Source organism: Apis mellifera, linkage group LG3 (assembly GCF_003254395.2).
Source record: "Apis mellifera strain DH4 linkage group LG3, Amel_HAv3.1, whole genome shotgun sequence".
NCBI lineage: Eukaryota > Metazoa > Arthropoda > Insecta > Hymenoptera > Apidae > Apis > Apis mellifera.
The window spans coordinates 934,797-948,171 of record NC_037640.1 but is presented as its reverse complement, the minus strand read 5'-3'; the positions used below and the strand labels follow the sequence as shown (position 1 = coordinate 948,171).

The following is a 13,375-nucleotide window of genomic DNA, read 5'->3' as shown; positions in this document are numbered from 1 at the left end:
ATTATTCATTAGAATTATCTGCATTAATGAATCTATGATCGTTCCATGGATTATATTTCAATAATACATAAAGCAAAAAAACCATAAATGGGATAAAAGTTTTTAAACTTTGTTATGGACTTGAATAGACATGTAATTTCTCTATCTAATTTGCAATGGTAATGCTTTCAATGAAATAAATATGATCAATCAATATTGTTATAAATTTTTATAAAGATATATTTCGCAAAGGTTATACATTATACACATACAATTGGTATTAGATTTAACAAAACAATTAATACAATTTATCATATATATATTTGATAAATATTCTTTGAAATAATAAATGTAATAAAAAATATAATATCAAAGAAAATTGAAAAGGGAAGAATTTATTTCAGAAAAAAAAGAAGAAAAAAAAACAAAGAAGAAATAACAATTTTGAAATGGAAAAAATATATGTTATTATTTTCTATCAAATATTTAATAGAAATGGAAACTATAAAAATAAGTTTATTTCTAAACAAAAAAATAATTAATTTTAATACAAAAAAAAAATCTATTGATTTTTCGAATCAAATAATGGAATAATTCATTATGGAAGAATTTATCAAAGAAATGATATAAAAAATTTAAATAAAGATTTTAAATTTTTTACGGAATACTTCTGTTGTGAGTTTTTTATTTTTTATTTAATTATAATTAAATATTTGATTTAATTACAATTCATGGTTGATTAGTTTAATATTTAATTAATTAGTTAGTTTAATTAGTTAATTATTTAATTTAATAAATGTCATTTCAAAATTTTCTTTTGAATGCATCAATTTCAATTATTTCGTCACAAGATGTTAGAAATGCTATTGCAAATAAAACTAAATTATTTAAAAAAGAAATCAAAAAAGAATTAAACAATAATTTATTATCGATAAAAAAAAAATTGTGTGACATGTATGAATCATATATTTATTAAAATCTATATTCAATATATATGTAATATAAAAATTTATTTAAATATTTAATTATGTTAACAATTAAAAAAACGTATGTGCATATAGCTGTAAGTATTATATAATGAAATTATTAAAAAAAACTTTCTAACTTTTTAAATTCGAAATATTTATATAATTTTTTTAAATTTATTCCATAACTATCAGATTCAATATAATTAATAGAATTAATTGAAAAACAAATAAACTTAAAATACGATAATAATAATGATGATAATGATAGTAAAAGTTTTCCTTTATTAACACATATAAAATAAATAAAAATGAAAATAATGAAGAAATTAAATTTTTATTAAATAACGTAATAAACAAATGAATAATAGCAATAAAAAGATTAAAAAAATACCTAATAAAATCGCTATGCTGTAATAATATGCGAAAGTCGAGAAATGTAAAAAATTACCAGTTATTATAAAAATTTATTAAAAACAATAAAAAAAGCCAATAAATAAAAAACTATTAATTATAATATATTTTTGATTTTGATAGGCTTGTTCTTGAATACATGATTCAATGTAATTTTAAGTCAAGAATATTATGCGAATAAGAAGTTATTTAATACATTTTAAAAGTATAAAGAAAAAAATATTTCAGTATAGAAAATATATATTCGAATAATACACCAAGTAATTCAAATATGATAGTTGATGAGAATACGATGACTTGAAAAAATGCTTATAAAATTAGATAATAAAAAACGCAATGAAGAGAATGCATTATATATTAAAATATAGTTAAATATTATACATTTTATGCACAATATTTGCACAATATATGCACAAAAATTTGTAAAATATCCTACATTAAATTTAAAAAAAAATTTATTAGAATTTTGAGAAAAACAAAACAGCAATCAGAATTATATTCTTTGGTTCAAATTGTCTTAGCAGTGCTACCAACACAAGTCAATGTTAGAAGATTATTTTCATCTGAAAATATTTCATATTTTAATATTTTTAAAATATAAACTAATATAAGATATAATAATAACATTTTAATATTTAGATTTTTAAAAAGTCTTTTGGATAAAAATATATATAATATAAAACATCCTAAAATATTTGCAAAGTAAAGAATAAAATATTCACAAGACATCGAAATGAAGAGTTTATAGGATATTATAATTTTGATTACGTAAACGATATTAATATATAAAAAATTATAATTAGCAATACATAATAATAAATAGTGAAAAATTAATAGTTGTTCTTGAATTAAATAGTTAATTAATTAATAACTCTTTATAATTGAAATGAAAATATATAGAAATTATAGAATGTTGTAACGAGATAATATATTTGAAAAATATATTAGAAAGCATAATGAATAAAAATATAAAAACAAAATTATTAATAGATAATCAAAATACAATGAATTAATTAAAAATTAATTAAGTAATTAAAAATTGTATACTGCATCGTAAACATTGATGTAAGATTTTATAAATGAAAAAATTTTATAATGAATATGATTTTATAATGAATAGAATATTATTTTATGATAAAATAAATATATATAAAATATATACATATTAATTTAGAGAATATCAACATAAAATCAATATGAGCAGTAAAAATTAAAAAAATTGAGAGGCAAACTAATTAGTTCAGCTTAAATTTAAGAGATTTAAGAGAAAATAGTGAATGAATAACTGTAAATGGTCGATAATATAGATCACATAATTAACAGATGTTAATGATTAATAGAAATATATAAATGATAAGACATCTAGTATTATTTCTAATTAACTAATCATCACATATTAGAAAAATTAATAATTAGAAAAATTCTTATCTAAATAATGTGTACATTGTAAAATATACACACATTAATAGAGAATAATAAAGAAAATAAAACAAATAGCAGACGATTAAAATTTTTAGTTTCAATTTATTTAATGAGAGTAGAATAAAAAACAAAAAGGTAAAGTAATTAGAATTAAATTAAAATATAATTTCTATGTATCACAAAAACAAGAAAACATTATTCAATAAAAAAAAATTAAAAATAAATATTTATTCATATATTACGATAAGATAAAATGTAGTAAAGTAAAATTTATGAACTCTAATATGCGTGTTAAAAATATATATTTGATATATATTTGATTTATATTATAATTTTTATATTTTTATAGATTATAAAATATTTTATATTTTTCTTTCTCTTTTATATTCATATTTTTATAGATTATAAAATATTTTTATAAATAAAAATTAATTTTATATTTATATAGATTATATATTAATTATTAATATATTTAGTAATAAATATATAAATTAAATGGCAATCTATTTAGTTATGATAAGAAAAAAAAGCTTTAAAAATGCACCGAATTTTTTAATATTTTTATTTTTTTATTTTGTTTATTGTATTTAAATTGTATTTATTGTATTTTTTTAAGTTTTATTGTTGGTTTAATATTAAATTTTAAATTAGCTATTAAATATATAATTATATATATATATATATATATATATATATATATATATTTAATATAAATATGTCATATATATAAAATATATAATATAATTAAATTACAAATAAAATAATATTATGATTCTTCTACATATGAAATTAAAAAAATGACATGAAATTATCAAATACAATTATTATTATTTATTATTCAAATATCTGATTTTAATGCAACATTTTTTATTTCATTTATTATTTCATTTAATTTAAAAATCTCTACAAAAATATTTTTTATTTTTTATTATAAGAATTCATAAAAATGGGACATTTTTAAAGAATGAATTCTATATATCAAAATAATAAAAAAAATTCATATATATATAGACAAAAATTTATATATCATACATTTATGTACTTAATTAAAAATTTTAAATTTATATTAGATAAAGTGAGACGGCGAAAGAATGAGAATGTTCAGTTGAGTGCGCGATAGTACTATATTGCAATGTTGCATAGCGGAATCTCTCAATGAAAATGAATGAAATTATTATTTTTTTATATAAAAACTATTTTAAAGAATAAATTTCAAGATGATGTAAATAAATATCATATAATATAACTATGTAATATTTTTATATCGTTTAAAATTTTATATTTATTCAAATTGAAATCTAACTTGTTATTTAACAGAAACTTATCTTTTCACAAATTATATAATATTTGGATATTATTGAATTATGCGATTAAGTTTATTGGATATTAATATTAATTATTCAATTGAATTCTATAATATTGGAATTATACGATAATTACATAATATTTCATTTAAAATCATATATGAATTATTATATTTCATTTAATCTGCTTATCGAAATTCATAAAAATAAATCAAAATATTATATTCTATAAGAATTAGAAAAATTGCATGAATTTTTACATCTACAATTACTTTTTTAATTATTTTCACATGTACAAAAAAATTTGAAGTATTAGTGATATTTGAATTTCAGATTATTAAACATGAGCTAATCAAATCACTGACAAATTTTTATCTTTTATCTTTATTTCACTTATACTCAATATTTTTTATTTTTATGCAGAGAAAAATCATAGTCGATCTAGATATTACAATAATGTGAATCAATATTATATATTAATATCATAATATCATATCTATAAAAAATATATAGATATTATAATTACTTTTTTTTTATATATTCGAATGAATATTATAAATTCACTTTTTTTTTTCACTTCTTTTTTATACTTTTATTTTGTGATTTTTATTACATAAACAGTATGAATGAATTGAGATTAGAACAAAACACTATCTTAGCAAAAAATTATCTTGGGAAAAATTATTGATATAGACTTTCGTTTTCTTATATTTACACAAACATAATATTCAATTTAAATTTATTACTATCTCATTTTTTCTTTTTTTCTTTTCTTCTATCAAGTTTTTTTTTGTAATGCCTAGGATTAATATTCAATTGTTAGTAATTATTTCAGTAACGCATTGTCAAATTTAGAATTTAATGAAACAATATATATTTGAATATATATAACAAAGTTTTAATTAAATAATCTTCATAATAATATATATATATTATTATTATTATTATTATATATGATAATTTTTCATATAAAATTAAATTATACAATAATAAATATTAATCGAAATAATTTTATTCAAAAAAATTAATATGAATAGTGAATAAAAAAACCTAATATGCAACAGTAACATAAAAAAAAAGTATTTATATAATTTTTTTACATATAAAACGCAACATTAATATGACATGATTAAAATGTAGATATTAAATTTTCACTATTATTTTTATTTTTATTTTTTCTATTTAATAATTTCATATCATATCAAATAAAAAACATTAAATTATTCAAAATTAAATTCAAATGAAATAGAGATAAATATTTTTTAATTGATGCTTTTGATTTGTGAATTTCAAATTGATTTAAGTATTATTAATAACTTTCTTATATATATAAGGATAAAGAAATTTATAAGAATAGAAAAACATCTAATTTTTCTAATTTAAAATCTTATGGAAATGTATTTTGATTTGTTCCTATACATTTCATAAATAAATAAATTGAATATCATACAACAATTTAGCTGGATTTCAATAAAATAACGTATGTGTTAATATTCTGGAATTTACTAAAATTTATTCGAAATTTTGTTAAATAAAAATTTACATATTACATTGAAATTCATTTGAAGTAATTAATTGTAATAAAAAAATATCAGTTTATTTACTTTCATTGAGAGATTTTGCAAGCGATATTGCAATACAGTATTGCCGTGCATCTAGTTGAATGTTCTCTCTTTCATTATCTCACTCTATCTAATATAAACTTAAAATAAAAGCTTTATTAGACAATAAATGTGTATATGAATTTTTTCCATTGTTTTGATGTTTAGAATCCACCCTTCAAAAATGTTTCATATATTTATGAACATCTTATATATTCTCCAATCATATAAAATTTTATTATTTTTATAACTTCTTTATCTTGCTTTAATCTTAATTTTTTTTATATTCTGTTTATAATAAGAATTGTAACATTTTCCAATTATCAACACTTTTATTTTTTAATTCTATGATGTTTTCCAATTGATTTTTAAAAATAAAAAAATGTTTTCATCTTTATAATAATAAATAATAAATAAATAATTAATCATTTTTAAATAGCCTGAACGAAAAATCAAACAGAGATAGCTCGATATAAAATATATTAAGAAGTAAATATATTTAATTAATTTAGTTCCAATTATTAATGTATTTTAAATTCGAAATGACATATATAAAAAGAAAAAGTAAAACGAGGTAGATGAATTTTTCAATATATTAGCAGACTCATGCTTTCTTTAATTATATTTTAAATTATTTATATTTAATATATTAAATAGTAATAATTTCATTGATGATATTTCAGATATTTAAAAATCTACATAATTTAGATAAAAATAATGCTTGAAAGTTGCAATGTTTCACATACGTTTACATGGTTACTTATGATATCTTAAGAAATTTTTCTAAATTATTGTTTAAATTATTGCTATTTAAGGTATGCTGGAGATAAGTCTTTAAGTTAAATCTTTTTAGTTTGCATTCAGTTGAAATTATATGATCAGAAAATATATTATATAAAATATAATATAATGCAATTTAAAGCATTTTTTAAATATAGATTGTTATTTTAGTTTTAATTAATTTAATTTAATTTAATTTTCTGTATGGTTTAATATATATGCATTTATTCTGCGTTTATTAAATTTATTACTTAAATTCGTTACTTAAGTTTAAATGCTATAAAATCCCTATTTTTTTCTGTATAATTTTATCAGCAGATTCTAGAAATGTAAATAAAAAAAATATAAATATAAATATATAAAATCATATAAATAGGCTTAAAATATTATTTATAAAAAAGAAAAAAATATAGAATTTAATTATTAATTTTATTCTCAAAAAGAATTTGAGAATCTTGAAATCTGGCAGAAAAAACAGATAGAAACATTCCGTACATATATGTATAGGAAGTAAATAAGAGGTAAATAATCATTATTGGTGATAAATATATATAATAATTATAATACATATTAAATATAAATATTAAATATTTTGTATTTTAATCTTCATTTTAAAATTTTGCAAAAAATGTAGAAAATGTAATGAATAGAAAATTACATGAAAAAAATAATATATATTTATTTATAGAAAGCTATAAGAAAATTTGAAAATAATTTGTATTTACGAAAAATAAAAAAACATGCAAATATAAAGGAAGATATGGAAAATGAAAAAAATAAAGTTCAGATAATATGTATATAGCATTGATTTGCGAAAATTTATTTTTTTCTTTTTTTAATACTAATTGTTTTTGATGCATATTATAAAAATATATATTGTTATATTTTAATATTCATAATTTACATGAAAATATAGAATTCTTTATGTTTGGAATATTTGAAATGAAACAATATTGAAAGAAGAAATAGAAATATTTAATAAAAAATAGAAATATTTATTTAATCTTATTTAATTAAATATACTAAACCAAATGTGTATTAGTTATAATGCACATATCATAACAGATAATAAAAATAAAATAATTATTTATAATGATATATACACAAAAATGCAACATAAATATAGTTTTATGTCTATTAAAATTAATTCAAAATGATGATATAAAAATAAAGATTATATAACAAAAATTCTTGATATCAAGTCATTCATTTTTATTGAATAATTCAAATTTTGAATGTGTAGTATCTATAATTATGTTTTTAAAAATTAATATTACTGTTTAGAAATTGTTTTGAACATTCCAATAAATTGTTTGTGAAATGAAAAGAATTTCTTTCAATTAAATAATTAGAATAATAATAAAACGAAAGAAAATTTGTGCTATAAATTGTCTTACTATACAGGGTAACCCAAAAATATGAGAACATTCATTAATTGAAGATTCTTGAGGTAATTTCATATAACATTTTTCTTTTCAAAAACTTAAAAACTTAAAAACTTATAAAAGTTAATTAATTATACATTAAAAAATCCAATTAATTATACATTTTTTCAAATATTAAAGTGAGAATATTTAAAATGCAACGAATTTAGTAATAAATGAATATTTTATAATTAGCGTATATAATATAATTAGCGTATAATTATAATAAATAATTAATATAATATAATATATAATGAATATATTTATGACTAAATTTATATTATATATATTATATAATATATATATAACTTATATTATATTATAATTGATGAAATAGTTAATGAAATAAAGTACTTATTACAAAATGGATTTTTTGTGGTTCAAAACGATATTTGTATAAGTTATAATTATTATCAATTATAAGTCATTTCAAGGGAGTGATATTATAATTTAATATAATAATGATTATTTATTATACTTGATTATTTATTATATTCCTGATAGCTTATTATGAAAAAAATATAAAAATATATTGAAAAAAATATAATTTTTTTCGTAAGTAACTTTATTATAATTAATATACTCATATTTTATATTTTTACAATAAAATTGTATTTTGTTTAGAATGTTATAAAATATAATACGCAAGTCCAATTACATAAAAGTAAGAAAAGAAATTTGATTCGCTGAACTTCTTCAACTGAGAAGGTTATATTTCTTGTATACTTGATATTTCTATCGATTAAAAATGCATAAAATAGACAAATGATAAATCTAGTAATTCCCTTATCAAATTATAAATTCGATGTTGCAGGAAATCTCAAATTAAATAACATTTAAACACAAATTACAATTCAAAATATGTTATAGAATATAATATATTTATTTAATAATATATATGTTAATTTATAATGATACTATTAATAATGATACTCAAGATGAGGCAAGTATATTAAGAAAGAATAATTTTTATATTCATATATATATTTATATAATTTATATATTTTTATATGATAAGTTCAAGCTGAAACATACTAATTGCATGTTTTGCGTAAGAATTTTGTTAATGGATGTTTTTCTAAGATAGCAATAGTTATTGAAAATATATTATTATTTTTAAAGAAATAATTTCTTTTTTAACTTTTTATGCTTGATAAAGAAAAATTTTCTTCAAAGTTTTTTTGTTTCTTCAATGATTTTATTGTTTTTTTCTGTTTCTTCTCTTTAGTTTTTCATTATCGATATTTTTATTGTTTTATATTGGTGCATTTAATTTTCTTAAATTCTATCAATTTTTGCATAAGTTGCGAAAAACTGATTTTTTCGAATGATACAATGGTACAAAAAAACTTTTTAGAAAAATTTTAAAGAATCGAGCATATACAACATTCATCTTAAATATCATACGTTTATTATAGAAAAACTGGTACTTTTTAATTTAGAGTAATTTAATATCCCATCCAATTTAAATTTTATGAAACAAACTGTAACTATCTTAACATATTTCATTTATGTTAAGATAGTCCAAAGATTCAATCAAAATAATCAATTCAAAATTATACAAAAAGATATTCAGAAAACTTGCACAAGACCTAATATATATCAGAGTTTTAATCTAAAAAATTATGATTTTATGCAATAATAAAGAATCATACAACTTATAAAAGAAATATTAAAGATTTCTATATTCCTATGTATATCTCGAATTTTGCATCATGCATAATATCCAATATAATAATTAAATCCATTCAATTAGAAAATAATTATTTCCAAAATTAAACCATTGTAACAAAAATTTGAGTAACAAGTTAATGATTTATAACGATATCAAAACGATAGAATCATCTGTTAAATTCAAATATAATGAGTTATCTAATAAATAGCAATTCAAAATCAGTTTATCTATAATTAAATATTTTATCGAGATTTGTGGTATATGGACAAACTTATTAACCAACTAAATTGAAAAATAATTATATAATTATATAATAATTTAAATAATTTTAATAATATATTTCAATGGATGATAAAAAATAAAATATAAATTAGCAATAACTGATACTCAAATATTCTTATAATAATTAAAAATATAAAAAAATAACTAAAATTTTGTGTTCTGTTCACGCTTTGAATTTAATTGTATATAAAATTTTATAGTATAATCGAAATATAATATTACAATACCAGAAATATCGCAGTGTAATAATTTCAAATCAGATCATTGCCAAAAACTAAATAATTTAAAATAAAAAATATATTCAAATTATTATTAAATTAATATTAAAAATCAATTAAAATGTACTAAATAATAGATAATTGAAATAAAAACAAACTGCAGAAATAATATTAATATATTTTTATCTTTATCAATTTTCTGAATCAGAATTATATTTGAATTAGAATTACTATTTTAATATTTTACGATAGTAATATCATTTTTTATTTCACGATTGAAATTAAATGAGTTGTAAATCTTACATATATACTAATTTCTAAAAATATAATTACTAAATATAAAAAAAATAATATCTGTTTTTATTTAAATTTAATATATTAAATTTAAAATTGAAAAAATAGAATTCACTTTAATCGAAGATACCAAAAAAGTAAACAAAATAAGTCATAATGTCTGATAACAAAAATTCGATTTTCTCTATTTGATAAATAAAATCATTTATTTCTCTTATGTAAATAAATATTTCTTCAATTTTTTTAAGTTGAAAATTCTGTTTCGATAATCAATCAAATTATGTCATTAATATTTGGAGATTAATATGAGAAATCACTTATGAATGCATGAATGAAATTAAAGTTATTTTAAAGTTAATTTATTAGTATTTTTTTGATTTCTTACATATTTTATTGATATATTAATTTACATATTAATTTTTCAATTTTTCAAATCGATAAAGAATGCTCCTTCATTTTTAATATCGTATCTAGTTAATTTTGATTTTTTTATATAAATTTTGCATTCATATCGATTAAAGATAACAGTATCATCTGTGACAAAATAGGCATTATAAATATCGAAGACAAGAATTTATTCAATATAAATATTTATGATTTATGACTTATATTTATGATAGCGAATGATCAATGCGGGAATAAAAATTGTTAATGAATAGCAATGATAAACATCACTAGTAGTTCTTCACTAGTAATCTTCATATGTAATATGATATATGTAAAGATATTTCATTAAAAAAATATAAACGAACATCATGTATTGATATTGAAACAAATGTAATTGATTTATTTATTAGTTTTTATTTTTAAATAATAATAGGATTATTATTTTTTGAACTAATGAATGCTATATCACATAAGAATTGATATAATACTGATTCTTGTTCGATTATCAAAGTCAAGCTACGTCAGGTACGATTCAATAATCTAGCTGATAATTCTATATAAATATATAATCTCTTATATATATTCTAATGATCTTTATGATTTTTATTTTTCTATAGATAAGAAATTTATATTATTTAGATATTTGTATTAATTTATATATATCTTATTTTTTTTAACAAATTTATTATTATATTAACCATAATTTTTATATTATTATTTATATTATTTTTTCCTTTTTCTATTTTTCTACTTTTCTATTTTTATTATTATATTATTATATATTACTATATTTTTTTATTATATTATATCATTATTATATTATCATATTATTTTATTATATTATTATATTATATATATTATTCCTTTTATCAATATTATTTTCCTATTTTTTTTTTAATTCATCATTTTTACTTTTTTATCATATTAAAAATATAATCCATTTATATTTTTTATATTTGATAATCCAATGTTTTCAAACAAATCAAACAAATCGAACAAAATCTCTCAAAATTATTCTCTACTGTACTAATTCTATTATACTATTATTCAAATTGATCAAAACGTTTGGATATTTCTGAACGATAATGCAGATGGAAATTCAACGAATTTCTAGTTACGTGAATATAATCTATACAATTAATATGCATTCCATTAACACGCGATAGTTTCATCTTGATTTCCAATACGGTCTCGTTATTGCCATTTTCTCTCGCCAGTATCACGATCGTATGATTTTCAGATGTGTCTTTACAAGCATCGAAACACCATAACACCATAATATATCCGTTCAAAGTATAATTTACTTACCTTCTTTCGAAAGATCGTGTAACAAAAAGATGTTCGTTTCGATATTTATTGAAGTAATTTGTTCGTGGAGTACCTTGATGCGATATTTTGCATGACTTGGTTCAGATGAGTCGTTTCGAAGAATCTTCAGCTCGAGCAATTTCAAGTTTCACGAAAATTCCCCTCTATTTCTATGCTCTTCTTACGGTCAAATTCGATTGAAAATAGAGCTCTGAAAATAGGAAGCATAGCGTGTCTAGTGATTATATTTGAAAGAAGTTTGTGCGAATTTATATGGATAATAGTGGAATAAGTATCCAAGTAAAGTAAATTTTCTTAAGATATATTTTCATGTAGAAAGATAATTTTCGCTTGTTTCTTATTATTCTTTTCCAAGATGAAACTTTTTTCTTTTAAGTTTCCAAAAGAAACTTTTCAAGAAAAATTCAAATTAACAGAAAGAATTTCTAATTATATATTTTCACTTTTTCTTTTGATTCTTTATTTTTTCTTTTTTTTTTTTTTTTTGAAGTTATATTAAATATTGATTTGTTTTTTCTTATAAATATTTGGAGAAAAAAAATAATTTTAATATTTAGAATATATAATATAGTAGATATTTTCTAATATAAGTAAGTTTCTATTTCCATTTTTTAAAAGATAAAATGCAATAGAAGTGGTTCATAATTAAGTAGTTCACAATTATTTGGTATCTTGATTATTCAAAGTTTTATCTTTAGAGTCTTGATTAAGGATCTCGATTATTCGGTGTTCTTTATTTAGTAAGAATACGAATACATTTGAGAATAAAATTTTCAAAAATTGCTAATCGAAAGTTATTTTTCATTAAAGGATATTGAATTGATTATTTCATAGTAATTTTTATTCTTAATATAATATTTATTATACAAAGTAAGCTAATAGTAACTCTCAAAGATTTTATTCTCAAATATAATCATATTCTTACGCCAATCTTGTATAGCTTTTTTATAATTAGTTTTTTTTTAGATTTCTTTTCCGTATTTTTTGAAATTGATAGGTAGTTATTAAATAGTTATTATTATTGATATTATACATCAGGTTTAATTACAAGAGTCTTTATATATAAAGTTTAATTATAATCGAAACGTAAAAATTAATAAATAAATTTTGTAAAGAACAGTATTTTCTTTCTTGATTATTCAATCTGAATTTATCTTGACTGTTTGTTGTAATTTTTATTATATTTCTGCACATTTTTTTAAATTTTATGGATTTAAAAACATATATGCATCTATAGTGCGTCATATAAATTAATTGATTATTTATAAATTTTTGTTTTTAAATTAAACTTTTTACACTTT

General features: G+C 17.7%; 1 long non-coding RNA gene across 3 annotated transcripts in view; it reads left to right on the top strand.

Moving 5' to 3' along the window:
* LOC100577185 overlaps positions 1–13,375 on the top strand; it is a 171,611-nt gene that overhangs the window by 36,216 nt on the left and 122,020 nt on the right. The gene's annotated exons all lie outside the window — the stretch shown is intronic.